Raw genomic sequence first — 14,300 nt, forward strand, 5'->3', positions numbered from 1 at the left:
CTTAGCATTTTTCTTTAGTTTGAAATCAATTTGTAATCTTGATCTTGCTTTTGAAGTATTTAAAAAATAAGTCTTAGAATCTCTTTTTAAAAAGCAATTTGAGTTTTATTGATCTGCAGAGCTTGAGTTTAGAATGCACAGATAGGCACTTAAATGCATTTTGGTAATAAATGTTTCAATATAAGATGGCATGTGAGTTGTTAAAGAGAAAATTGAGTTTTAGGATAAATCTGTTGCGAGATTAAGAAGGCAATTGTGATATTTTAGTTTGTATATTTGGTGAGAATGCACTTTTTTGGGTTGTTCTTTTATCTTGTTCACTTTTGTACAAAAATTAAAACATGGAATCTTTATTCATTCAACACACACTCATGGAAAATGACTACTTTTGGTAGATGAGGAGGATGTGAGTATAAATAGGACAGAATCCTCCTTTTAGTTTGTATTCTATTGAAGAAGAGATATACGCAAACAAATAAATGCTGTGTAGCATTTTACTGGCCAGTATAATGATTAAAAGGAAGGGCTCTAGTGTCTTTTTTTTGCTTGATGAATAAGTTTATTATTGTCTTTAACTGAAAAATCTTCATAGAAAATTGTGGTTTGGTTTAGTAGCTCTCAGCAGCCCGCTCCTGAGCTCTAAGGAAGCTTGCCTTCTTCTGAGCTACCCGATCTTTCTTTTGGGCAAGAGACATTTTGGGAGGGTTCCACCTCTTCTTTTTAACTTCTTTCTTAGGCTTCTTCTCATAACCTGGATTCTCTCATATAGCAGCATGAGCTTTCTTATACATCTCCTCCATCATGTCTGGAGTTATGTTGTTCTTTATGTATTGAGAGAATTGTTTCTTGTAAGCATCTTTGTCTTCTTCCATTAGGTAACGCATATAATCTGCAACATTCTGACCCATGATGTGCTTTCGATGTACTTCTGCATTGAATTCCTTGCTTTCTGAATCATAACCAGGGAATCGTTTGGTACTGTGAGGGATAGACAAGCCTCCATCCACTGCTCCCTTGAGGGCCCCAAAAACTTTATTTCCAGTAGTAGTTCTGGCAAGCCCTGCATCCAAATAGCAGGTGAAGGCACCAGGTTGACCATCAGTGCTTTCCACATTGTATTCATCTCCAGTCACTTCCACTTGGCCTTCATAGATCTTGTCAATGCCAAACCTATTGAGGAGCCTGCAGGCCAGCAGCAGGCCGGTACAATATGCTGCAGCATAATTTGTCAGGCCAACCTTCACACCATACTTTGGGAGTTCATGAGCATAAGCCACACAAACTATCATATCTCCTTCTATGCAGGCATAAGCAATCCGACAAATGATATCTCTGTTGGTTACACGAACTATCATCCTGTATTTAGGTGTGTTGTACTTATTTTTATCTTGAATTACCAAGCATTTCCGGGCATAATAATCAGTTTTACCCTCTCGTCTTCTTCTAAATTTCACTTGGTATCTCTTGAAGTAAGCCTTATTCTTGACAACCTTAACAAACCCCATCCTGCGGAACAGAGACTGGCGTCCGCGGCGCACCACAGACCAGCAGGCCCGGGCTCTAGTGTCTTTAAATCCCAGGTTAGAGTATTAGTCTGCTAAGCCATGTAATCCTGGATAATTTATTTAACTTCCTCTAACTTCATTTATCTCTAGACTGGTGTGTTTTACTAGTATCTACTTCATGGGGTGATCGGGAGCGTTAAATGATTCATGAAGTGCTTAGTCCAATACCTGGTATTCTAAAGTGCTCAGATAATGCTAGAGATTATGGTGTCATCACAGTACACAGTTAGGCTTCATGGGAGGGAGTGTCCAAATGTACCTGAAAAGTGGTTTTAAGAAATTGCTCATAGTGGTGCCTGGGTGGCTCAGTCCTTAAGTGTCTGCCTTTGGCTCGGGTCATGATCCCAGGGTCCTGGGATCGAGCCCTGCATCGGGCTCCCTGCTTAGCGGGAAGCCTGCTTCTCCCTCTCCCACTCCCCCTACTTGTGTTCCTGCTCTCGTTCTCTCTCTCTCTGTCAAATAAATAAATAAAATCTTAAAAAAAAAAAAAAAGAAAGAAATTGCTCACAAAGGGGTGCCTGGGTGGCTCAGTAGGTTAAGCCTCTGCCTTCAGCTCAGGTCATGATCCCAGGGTCCTGGGATCGAGCCCCACATCAGGCTCACTGCTCAGTGGGGAGCCTGCTTCTCCCTCTTGCACTTCTCCTGCTTGTGCTCTCTCTCTGTCAAATAAATAAATAAAATCTTAAAAAAAAAAGAAAAAAGAAATTGCTCACAAAAAAGGAGGGGGCAATTTTTAATGTCCCAAATCTACTAGTGATCACCATTGCTTTTAGGACCAAATATTCATGAAATAGCTTGATGATGCTATTAAGCATTCTTTTTGGAGATTCTGCAATATTAAACTGTCACAGAAACAATCTCTGATTTGTTCTCCTGGGAGTGATTACATCGTTTTTCCTCAAGTAACCTTTCTCTAGGTGTACTATATTCTTAAGGGACCCAGTGACTCCTAACAAATAAGTGGCTACGGACCCAAACTTTGCCCTTCCTTGGAAAAAGGCACACAAATGGAGAAAGAGGAGCAAGGAGATTTGAGACATCTTACTAATGGCAAGGGTGAAATTTTAGAGTGCAGGACATTGGTCTGTTTGAGCTCAGATCCATTTGCTGCCATTTTGATCGGGCTCCTGCAAACTATATTTCTTGGGCTCCTGGCCCACTTTCCAATGAGAAGCAATGGTATAGATGGATAAATAAACAGGCAGTTATAGTAGAGAGTAATACCCACTACTCTTGGGACAAGCACATGATGGAAGGAAGGGAAGGTCTTGGTCTCCCTCTCTCTCTCTCCCTCTCTGCCTCTTTGACAGTGATCACACTTTCTATGTGGTTTCAGCTACCTCTAGTCAGCCTTTTCCTCTCAATCCTCAGCTCCAGACAGAATCCAGCTTCCACCAGTGGCGAAGTTTTGGAGTTTCAGTAACCGCACCGCCTTCCTTTGTCCTTCTAGCCCTAGTGGCCACTAGGATGTCAGCGGCTCCTTGCAGTTGCTGATCTTGGCTGCCTCACCCACCTCAGCACTTGGAAAATCTTTGTTATTAATTTTGGTCATTAAGTTCTCTGTGTGGAGTCATCTGATATGGTAATTTATTTGTTGGTGTTTTGGCTGGGCGCTGACTAACCCAGAGGGCAAATGGTGAATGCTGTGTTGTTCTCGCCAGTCCTTGGCTGAGAGTTTCTGTGGCTGATCAGAATATCTATAAGGAAAAATTAACCTGGTGGAGTAATTTAAAAAATCACTCAAAACATTCATCAACTTGCAAAGTGTTTAGGAGTCTCTGTCACTATCATAAGTATAATTGATGAAATGGTACAGTTTCTGGGTAAGTATTGTTTATAATATTTGGCTACTTTTAAAGCAATTAGGGAAGCAAGATGATGTTCTACACTTTCAATGCTACCTGCAGCATCCTAGCCGGTGGGGTGTTTCTAAGGCTGCCTTCACTTAGGCAAATGACTTTGAATGAGTTATTTCACAACACTGTTTTCTTGTTTGTTTTTGTTTTATGAAATGATGGGGCAAAAAGGAAACTTGCTCCTTTGTATTTCTCCTGGTGCCTACCGTAGTGTTTCAGAAATAATAGGGTCTCAAGATTTTTGTTAAATTGAAGTCAAGACCATCCATGTCTTGGACATTCGCTGGCCTCTTGCTTTCTTTTACCTGTTTCTTTCTTTGCAAGGTGGGAGAGAAGTCAGGTAGGAGTGAAACTAAACAGATTATGTAGTAGGGAAGGAAAGACTCAATCTATTTCTGGTGTTGTCCCATTTTGATTTCATTCAAATACATGTCATTGCTACTTTTCTTATAACTGCTACAGTAGCCCAGTGAATAATTCATTCTTGGTGGTAGCTTTATCTATTCAATTTATTCCTCCAGGGTCTAGATGCCAAATGCCTGTGTATACTTTTTTTTTTTAAAGATTTTTTAAAATGATTTTATTTATTTATTTAACAAGGAGAGAGAACAAGCAGGGGGAGCAGCAGAGGGAGAGGGAGAAGCAGGCTCCCCGCTGAGCAGGGAGCCCAATGAAGGGCTCGATTCCAGGACCCTGGGATCATAACTTGAGTTGGAGGCAGACACTTAACTGAGTCATTCAGGTGCCCTGCCTGTGTATACTTTTGCTTCTCCCATTTCTATATTATGCTCTGCTCACATGTTTACTTTTTAATCCCATATGATTTCATTTTACTTTGATTCTACCTAGGCAGGTCCCTCATCTTCCTCAAATGCCATCTCTTTCATAATACCTTCTCAAATGTTTCATGACAAGAATTAGTTGTGTGTGTGTGTGTTTGCTGTTGTATCTCTTTTAAGTACTTATTACACTTTCAGTACTAAGAATTTCAATGTGTCTGATTTCCTATTAGATTGTGAGCATCTTGAGAATAGGGGCCATTTTTATTCATCATTTTTATTTTCAATACCTAGCACTTGGCCTGTTACATGTCAATGAATAAATATTGAATTATTGTTACATTTTATCTTATGTTTGATAATTTATATCTCTACCTCATCTACTAGATTGTGAGCTCTCTGAGGGAGGGGGACCAGGAAAAGTGACTTTTTCATTTTATTCTGTTCTGGCTTCAGAAGGACTAAAGTCACAGAACTGTACTGATGTTGGTTTCAACTATATAAACAGAATAATCTGGAGATATACAAAATAAAATGAAGGCTGATATTTCCATCAGCTTAAAACCAGACAACACTGTGCTGTTTATTTAGAGGTTATTAATCATTTCAGCACCAGGCAGGTATATATAACATAATTTTGAATCGTGGAGCCTCAGGAAAAGCTTGCATAAGATCCATATTCATTGATTATATATGTGTACAATTTTATGGGGTATTGTATGAGTCAGGATTTTGGAAGAAAACACGTTGCACATTCAAACTGGGCAATTTAAGCACTGGGCAGTTTAACAAAGGGACTACTTACAAAGTTGTAATCATGGTTAAAGAAACCAACAAGGGAGAGGGTAATGCTTAGACCTAGTATTTGGAGAGAGCTGTTACCAAGGAAGAGAAGTGGTTACCACAATGTGGAGAGAGAGCTACATGGGGAGCATCTCCTAAAAGGAACAATGGGCATTGGCGGAACCTCAGCTAATGAGGGCTATGTGGCAGGGAGTGAGTTAAGGAGGAAATATCTTGATTTCATTCTCCTTCTGCTCTCTGATCTGCCAGTACTTCCCATTGGGTGAACCCAACTGAAAGCTAGAAGGCATGAAGACCATCTGATGTAACTTCCCAGGTCAAGGAACATGGTGACAAATAGGAGGGTAGATATGACTGCCAGTATAGGGACTGATTCTAGGGACTAGATCCTAGGAGAGTGTTGTTAGCTATGTTGTTTTTCCCAGAATAAGGACAGGTGTTTAAGTGGGAACATAAGATAGCTTTTTCCTTGGATGACCCAAGTACTAATTATCACAGGGTTTTCATATATCCTAGTCTCCCAATGAGTCACACTTGGGTATGAAGTTAATTCCCAAGACTTCTGAGACCCAACTCATTATATAAATGAACTCATAATCCTCAAAATATCAACTGTCACCAATTAATCATAGTTAGCTCATAGAATGCAACCAGTTTGCTATTTCTGATTTATATTATAAGTTTGGTGAACAATCAGAAAAAGACTAGAATCATCACGAGTTGGAAATAGAGGTAGACCTTGAAGACTTCCTCCATCCTTGTGGTTCAGAAGTGAGTGTGCTGGCTTTTCCATGACAGTTTTCCAATGTCACTAGCTTTGGTTTGTATGAGGGTTTGGAGAATTAGACCCTTTATATCCTACCTTTGCTTTCTCTTTTTAACTCCAACTCTAACTTATTCTGAGGTAATTTATTTTCTATCCCTTTAATCATTTTCCCTGCTCTTCTTTGGACCATTTCCAGTTTCTCCACCATTCTTTCAAATATAGCTTAACTATTACAAAGGGCTATTCTGGGAAAACATTACTTAAAGGAAAATTGTGAAAGCATTTAAAAGTTTAAAAATGGCTACATAAATGTTAAAAAATGAAATGTTCCTGTCTAATAATGCTGATAGTGGAACTGTAGTAAATTAAATTACATCGGGTCAGAGCAAAAACCTTGAATGAGAGTCAAGCATATCAGGACCTGAGGAAAAAATCCTTTGTTAAGAGAAAGTGATTGCATATAAAAAAAAAGAAAAAAAAAAAAAAAAAAAAGAAAGTGATTGCAAAGAGCCAAAAATAAAACTAAGGAGAAAGAACTTTTCCTTGTATCAGTCACTAAAAATTATTTTCTAAGATGAGGATCTAACTCTTTGAGATACTAAAGTGAACACAAATCTCAGAGGTGTCCAGATACTTTGTTATATTAGAAAACAAAGGAAAATTCATAGGATTCTACATGGGAGGAGTTTATGCTACTGTTTTATTGGATGAAAAAAGTTAACAACCTACCAAAGTATTTTATATTATAAGGAGTGTTCAGTTGCTTTATATATTTTATTCCATTTTTAAGTCAATGCAAGAGGTAGAGTATTATTATTCCCTTTCCACTGTTTAAGATAATGACTTAGATTTTATTATTTGTTATTTTTATTCAAGTATAATTAACACACAGTGTTATATTTGTTTCAAATGTACACTATAATGATTGAAAAATTCTGTACATTTCTCAGTACTCATCACAAAAGTGTACTCTTAATTCCCTTCACCCATTTCACCTGTCCCCCCACCGACCTCCCCTCCAGCAAACACCAGTTTGATCTTTGAATTTAAGAGTCTGTAGTTTGATATGAGGAATTCTTAATCTCAGGAAACAAACTGAGGGTTGCTGGAGTGGTCGGGGGTGGGAGGGATGGGTGGTAGACTGGGTGGGTGATAGACATTGGGGAGGGTATGTGCTATGGTGAGCGCTGTGAAGTGTGTAAGACTGTTGATTCACAGACCTGTACCTCTGAAACAAATAATACATTATATGTTAAAAAAAAGAAGAAGATAGTAGGAAGAGAAAAATGAAGGGGGGGAATCGGAGGGGGAGATGAACCATGAGAGACTATGGACTCTGAGAAACAAACTGAGGGTTCTAGAGGGGAGGGGGGTGGGGGGATGGGTTAGCCTGGTGATGGGTATTAAGGAGGGCAGGTATTTCATGGAGCACTGGGTGTTATACGCGAACAATGAATCATGGAACACTACATCAAAAACTAATGATGTAATGTATGGTGATTAACATAACATTATAAAATAAAATAAAAAAAGAAAAAAAGAGACTATAGTTTGGTTTGTCTCTTTTTTTGGTTTGTTCATTTGTTTCTTAAATTTCACATGAGTGAAATCATATGGTATGTCTTTCTCTGACTGACATTTCACTTAGCATTGTACTCTGTAGGTCCATCCATGTTGTTGCAAATGGCAAGATTTCATTTTTTTATGGCTGAGTAATATTCCCTTGTGTGTGTCTATATATATATATATATACACATAAACCATATATATACACACACATATATACATATATATGTGTATATATATATATGTGTGTGTATATATATGGTTAAACCATTTCTTCTTTATCCATTCATCTATGGATGGACACTCAAGTGGCCTCCATATCTTGGCTATTGTGAATAATGCTGCCATAAACATAGGGGTACATATATCTTCTCCAATTGGTGTTTTTATTTTCTTTGGGTAAATACACAGTACTAGAATTACTGGATCATCTATTTCTGTTTTTAATTTTTTGGAGGAATCTACATACTGTTTTCCACAGTGGCTGCACCAATTTGCATTCCTACCAATGGTGCACAAGGTTTCTTTTTCTCTACATGCTTGCCAAGACTCGTTTTTCTTGTATTTTTGATTTTAGCCATTCTGACAGGTGTAAAGTGGTATCTCATTGTGGTTTTAATTTGCATTTCCCTGATGATTAGTGATGTTGAGCATCTTTTCATGTGTCTGTTACCCAGTTGCATGTAAGTCTTCTTTGGAAAAATGTCTATTCAGAGCCTTTTCCCATTTTTAAATTGGATTGTTTATTGTATTTTTTGTGTTGAGTTGTATATGTTCTTTATATATTTTGGACATTAACTGCTAATCAGATATGTCATTTGCAAATATCTTCTCCCATTCAGTAGCTTGCCTTTTTGTTTTGCTGATGGTTTCCTTTGCTGTACAAAAGCTTTTTACTTTGGTGTAGTCCCAATAATTTAATTTTGGTTTTGGTTCCTCGTCAAAGGAGACATAGCTAGAAAAATGTTTCTATGGCTGATGTCAAAGAAATTACTATGTTTTCTTTGAGGATTTTTATGGTTTCAGGTATCAAATTTAGGTCTTTAATCCATTTTGAGTTTATTGCTGGATATGGTATTAGTAGTGGTACAATTTCAATCTTTTGCCTGTAGCTCTCCAGTTTTCTCAACACCATTTGTTGAAGAGACTATCTTTTCTCCATTTTATATTGTTGCCTCCTTTGTCATAGATTAATTGACCATAAAAGCATGGGTTTATTTCTGGACTCTCTACTCTGTTCCATTGATCTATGTGTCTGTTTTTGTGCCAGTGTCACACTGTTTTGATTAATACAGCTTTGTGGTATATCTTGAAATATGGGATTGTGGTACCTCCTGCTTTATTCTTTTTTAAGATTGCTTTGGCTATTTGGGGTATTTTATGGTCCATACAAATTTTAGTATTATTTGTTCTAGTTCTGTGAAAAACAGAATTTTGATAGGGAATCCATTAAATCTGTAAATTGCTTTGGGTAATATGGATATTTTAATGATATTTGTTCTTTCAATCCATGAGCATGGAATGTCTTTCCATTTGTTTGTGTCATCTTCAATTTCTTTCATGAATGCTTTATAGTTTTCAGGGTACAGGTCTTTTACCTCCTTGGTTAAGTTTATTCCTAGGTATTTTATTCTTTTTGGTGCAATTGTAGATGAAATTGTTTTCTTAATTTCTCTTTCTGCTGCTTCATTTTTGGTGTATAGAAATGCAGTGGGTTTCTGTACATTGACTTTGTATCCTGTGACTTTACTGAATTTTAGCGGTTTTTTGGTGGAGCCTTTAGGGTTTTCTATATATAGTATCATATCATCTGAAAATAGTGAAAATTTTACTTCTTCCTCACCAATTTGGATGCCTTTCATTCCTTTCTCTTGTCCGACTGCTGTGGCTAGGACTTCCAGTACTATGTTGCAGAAATGTGGTGAGAGTGGACATCCTTGTCTTTGCTCCTGACCTTAGGGGAAAAGCTCTCAGTTTTTCACCATCGAGTATGATGTTGGCTGTGGGTTTTTCATATGTGGCCTTTATTATGTTGAGGTATGTTCCCTTTAAACCTACTTTGTTGAGAGTTTTTATCATGAAGGGATGTTGTACTCTGTCAAATGCTTTTTCTGCATCTATTGAAGTGATCATATTTTTATCGTTTCTCTTGTTGAAGTGATGTATCACATTGATTGATTTGCAAATATTGAACCACCTTGCATCCTAGGATTAAATCCCACTTGATCGTGGTGAATTCTTTTGATGTATTGTTAGATTCAGTTTGTTATAATTTGTTGAGGATTTTTGCATCTATGTTGATCAGAAATATTGGCCTGTATTCTTTTTTTGTAGTGCTTCTGTCTGGTTTTGGTATCAGGGTAATGCTGGCCTCATAGAATGAATTTGGAAGTTTTCATTCCTCTTCTATTTTTGGAATAGTTTGAAAAGAATAGGTATTAATTCTTCTGTAAATATTTGGTAGAATTCACCTGTGAAGCTCTCTGGTCCTGGACTTCTGTTTGTTGGGACTTTTTGATTCCTGATTCAATTTCATTGTGGGTAACCAGTCTGTTCAAATTTTCTATTTCTTCTTGATTCAGTTTTGGGAGGTTATACATTTCTAGGAATTGATCCATTTCTTCTAGGTTGTCCAATTTGGTGGCATATAATTTTGTATAATATTCTTTTACAATTATTTGTATTTCTGTGGTGTTGATTGTTATTTCTCCTCTTTAATTTCTGATTTTGTTTATTTGAGTCCCACCCCCCCTTTCCTTCTTTCCTTCCTTCCTGCCTTCCTTCCTTCCTTCTCTCTTTCCTTCTTTCTTTTCTTTTCTTTCTTTTCTTTCTTTTCTTTCTTTTCTTTTCTTTTCTTTCTTTCTTTCTTTCTTTCTTTCTTTCTTTCTTTCTTTCTTTCCTTTTTTCCTTTTCCTTCCTTCCTTCCTTCCTTCCTTTCTTTCTTTCTTCTTTTTTCTTTTTTTTTGAGTCTGGCTAGAGGTTTATCAATTTTGTTGATCTTATCAAGGAAAAAGCTCCTGGTTTCATTGATCTGTTCTATTGTTTTTTAGTTTCTATATCATTTATTTCTTCTCTAATCTTTATTTTTTATTTTTTTTATTTAAATTTTTTTATTGTTATGTTAATCCCCATACATTACATCATTAGTTTTAGATATAGTGTTCCATGATTCATTGTTTGTGCACAACACCCAGTGCTCCATGCAGAACGTGCCCTCCTCAATACCCATCACCAGGCCAACCCATTTCTCTAATCTTTATTATCACCCTCCTTCTCCTGGTTTTGGGTTTTGATTGTTGTTCTTTTTCTAGCTGCTTTAGGTATAAGGTTAAGTTGTTTATTTGAGCTTTTTTTTTTTTTTCCTTCTTGAGGTACACCTGTATTGTTATAAACTCCTCTTAGAACTGCTTTTGCTGCGTCCCAAAGATTTTGGACCACTGTGCTTTCATTTTCATTTTTTTCCATGTATTTTTTGATTTTTTATTTGATTTCTTGGTTAAACCATTCACTGTTTAGTAGCATGTTATTTAACTTCCATGTATTTGTAGTCTTTTCAGATTTTTTCTTGTGATTGATTTCTAGTTTCATAGTGTTGTACTGAGAAGAGATGTATGGTATAAGTTTGATCTTTTTAAATTTATTGAGACTTGTTTTTTGGCCTAATATGTGACCTATTCTGGAGAATGTTCCATGTGTACTTGAAAAGAATATGAATTTCACTGTTTTTAGATGGAGTGTTCTGAATAGATCTGTTAAGTCTATTTGTTTCAATGTTTCATTCAAAGCCATTGTTTCCTTGTTAATATTCTGTCTGGATGATCTATTCATTGATGTAAGCGGGGGTCTTAAAGTCCCCTACAATTATTGTATTACTGTCAATTTCTTCCTTTATGTCTGTTAATAATTGCTTTATATATTTAGGCGCTCCTATGTTGGGTGCATAAATATTTACAATTGTCATACCCTCTTTTTTTTTTTTTTTTTTATCATTATGTAGTGTCCTTCTTTTGTCTCTTGTTACAGTCTTTGTTTTAAAGTTTATTTTGTTTGATATAAGTATTGCTTCCCTGGCTTTCTTTTCACTTGCATTTACATGATAAATGTTTTTTCATCCCCTCATTTTTAATCTGCAGGTGTCTTTAAGTCTGAAGTGAGTCTCTGCAGCATATAGATGGGTCTTGCTTTTTTATCTATTCAATTAGTCATGTCTTTTGTTGGTAGCATTTAATCCATTTAAATTCAAAGTTGTTATTGATAGGTATGTACTTGTTACCATTTTGTTACTTGTTTTACAATTATTTTTGTAGTTCTTCTTTATTCCTTTCTTCTTTTTTTGCTCCCTTCCCTGTGGTTTGATGGCTTTCTGTGGTTTGATATATATAGATTCCTTTCTTATTTTTTTGCATATTTATTACAGGTTTTTGATTTGTGGTTGCTATTATATAACTTATGCATATAGTATTCCATATTAAATTGATGGTCACTTAAGTTTGAACCCATTCTTAAAAGCACTAAATTTTATTTCCTCCCTACGTTTTATGTATATGGTCATACGTTACATCCTTTTATTTTGTGGATTCCTTGACTGATTTTTGTAGATATAATTGATTTTACTGTTTTTGTGCTTTAACCTTAATACTGGTTTTAGAAGTGATTAATCTACAACTTTTATTATGTTTGTATTTGTATTTGCAATTTTTTTTCTTTTCTAATGTTCTTATTACTGATTATGGCCTTTCCCCCCATTCAATGGATTCCCTGTAACATTTCTTGTAAGGCTAGTTTAGTGGCAGTGGTCTCTTTTAACTTTTGTTTTGCTGGGAAACTCTTTATCTATCTATTCTGAATGATAGTCCTGCTGGGTGGAGTATTCTTACTTGCAGGTTTTTTTCCTTTCAGCTCTTTGAATATATCATATTATTTTCTCTGGCTTGCAAAATTTCTGCTGAAAATTCAGCTGGTAGACTTATGGGGTTTCCCTCATATGTTATGATTTTTTTTTCATCTCTTTCGCTGCCTTTACAACTCTCTTTTTATCACTACTTTTTATCATTTTTATTATTATGTGTCTTGGTGTGGACCTCCTTGGGTTTATTTTTTGGAGGGCTCTGTGCTTCCTGGATCTGGATATCGGTTTCTTTCACCATAATAGGGAAGTTTTCAGCAATTATTTCTTTTAATAAATTTTCTGCCTCCTTTTCTCCTCTTCTTTTTCTGAGATCACTATAACACAAATTATTATGCTTGATGATGTCACTGAGTGCCCTTAACCTACTCTCATATTTTTTATTATTCTTTTTTCTTTTGCTCTTCACCTTGGTTGCTTTCCAATACTTTGTCTTCCAGTTCAATGATTTGTTCTTCTGCCTCTTCTGGTCTACTATTGATTCTCTTTAGTGTAGTTTTAATTTCTGTTATTGAGTTCTTCATACCTAATTGGTTCTTTTTTATATTTTCTATCTCTTTGTTGAAGATCTCACTAAGATCCTCCACTCTTATCTCAAGTTCACTGAGTACCTTTATGACCATTGTTTTGAATTCATTATCAGGCATATTTCTTACCTCTGTTTCATTTAATTCCTTTCCTGTAGTTTTGTCCTGTTCTTTCATTTGGGACATATTCCTCTGTCTCCTCATTTTGTCTAACTCTTTGTGTTTGTTCCTATGTATTAAGAAAGTCAGCCATGTCTCCTGATCTTAAAAGTAGGGCCTTATGAGGAGGAGGTGCTGTGGTGCCCTGTAGTGCAATGCCCCTTCTTCAGCCAAACCTGGTGCTTCAGGGCTGTTTCCTATGTGGGTTGCATATGGCTGAGCCACATTTACCTTCAGTTCAGTCAGCTGCAGTGGCCCAGTTTCCCTATCATGGGCAGGGTTTAGTGCCTGTGCTTTTAAGGGCCCAATCTGGGGGTGCCTTGGGCTTATTGTTGGGTACTGTCTACAGTCAGACCAGACGCCTGCCCTAAGCCAGTTTTCTGGGGCTGTGGTCACTGTGAATTGCAGGGTGCTTTCTCTGCAAAGTACACTGAGAGGCTTTTATTGGTGGGTAGGACCTGCAGTTTGACCTGCAGTCAAACCAGATATCTGCCCCCAGTCCATCTGTTGAACCTGCAGTAGCACCAAACTGCAGGGAGCATTCCCTGCCTTGTCTCCAAATAATCCAGCTTGGCATGGCCCTAAAGCCTTGTTTTCTACTACCTGGTACTATAGGTAATTTTCTCGCAAAAAATTAATGTGTAAGGAAAGTTCTACATTTGAATGTATTTTTGCATGTTTTACAGGTCAAATTTTTGACTATCCATTTGTAAATTTGTGAGTTTAGGATGTTCCAATAACTAAAGAAAATAATCTTCAAAAACCATTATTGATCTGTTGATTCAATGGCATTTAATACATCTCTGCAGAAAAGCAGAGGTTATTTTTTAATGAGAAAGGCTTGAGGAATTTCTGATGCCTAAGAATAGCATGATATAGATAGAGGATGGAAAAAGTCTAATTTTGCATAAGCAAGTTGATAAGATTTATTTAATGGTTGACATACACACTAGCATATATTTTATCCCAATTTTCCCCTCAAATGTAGTTAAGTCTACTTGTAATATCCCTGACACAGGTAGCTTGACATGAAGAGCATCTCATTTCTGGGTTTGGACAAACTGGGTTTTAGTTGGATATCATGTTCTGCCTTCTAACTATGAAGTAGTACAGGATTCATAATGTTTCTTTTTTACATGTCAACTTCACATTTTTTTGAGTTTTCAGTATTGTATATAATTCTCTGTTTAATTAAATGTAGTTGATGGGTCAGCTTAAAAAATTCTGACTTGTTCTAGATCACTCTGATTGTCAACAGCAGCAGAAGTTCTTACAATTAGCACTGAGTGATTACTGAATGCCTGACATCATGCCAAGCACTTTTTATACATTACTTCAATGTTGAACTAATTTTTATAGACTGCGAAAGGTG

The 14,300-nt window shown here is 36.5% G+C and overlaps 1 pseudogene; it reads right to left on the reverse strand.

Moving 5' to 3' along the window:
* Positions 1-536: 536 nt before the first annotated feature.
* LOC118541426 (large ribosomal subunit protein uL18 pseudogene) lies at positions 537-1,551 on the reverse strand (annotated as a pseudogene).
* Positions 1,552-14,300: the final 12,749 nt, after the last annotated feature.

The sequence above is a fragment of the Halichoerus grypus genome, chromosome 11, assembly GCF_964656455.1.
Source record: "Halichoerus grypus chromosome 11, mHalGry1.hap1.1, whole genome shotgun sequence".
Taxonomy (NCBI): Eukaryota; Metazoa; Chordata; class Mammalia; order Carnivora; family Phocidae; genus Halichoerus; species Halichoerus grypus.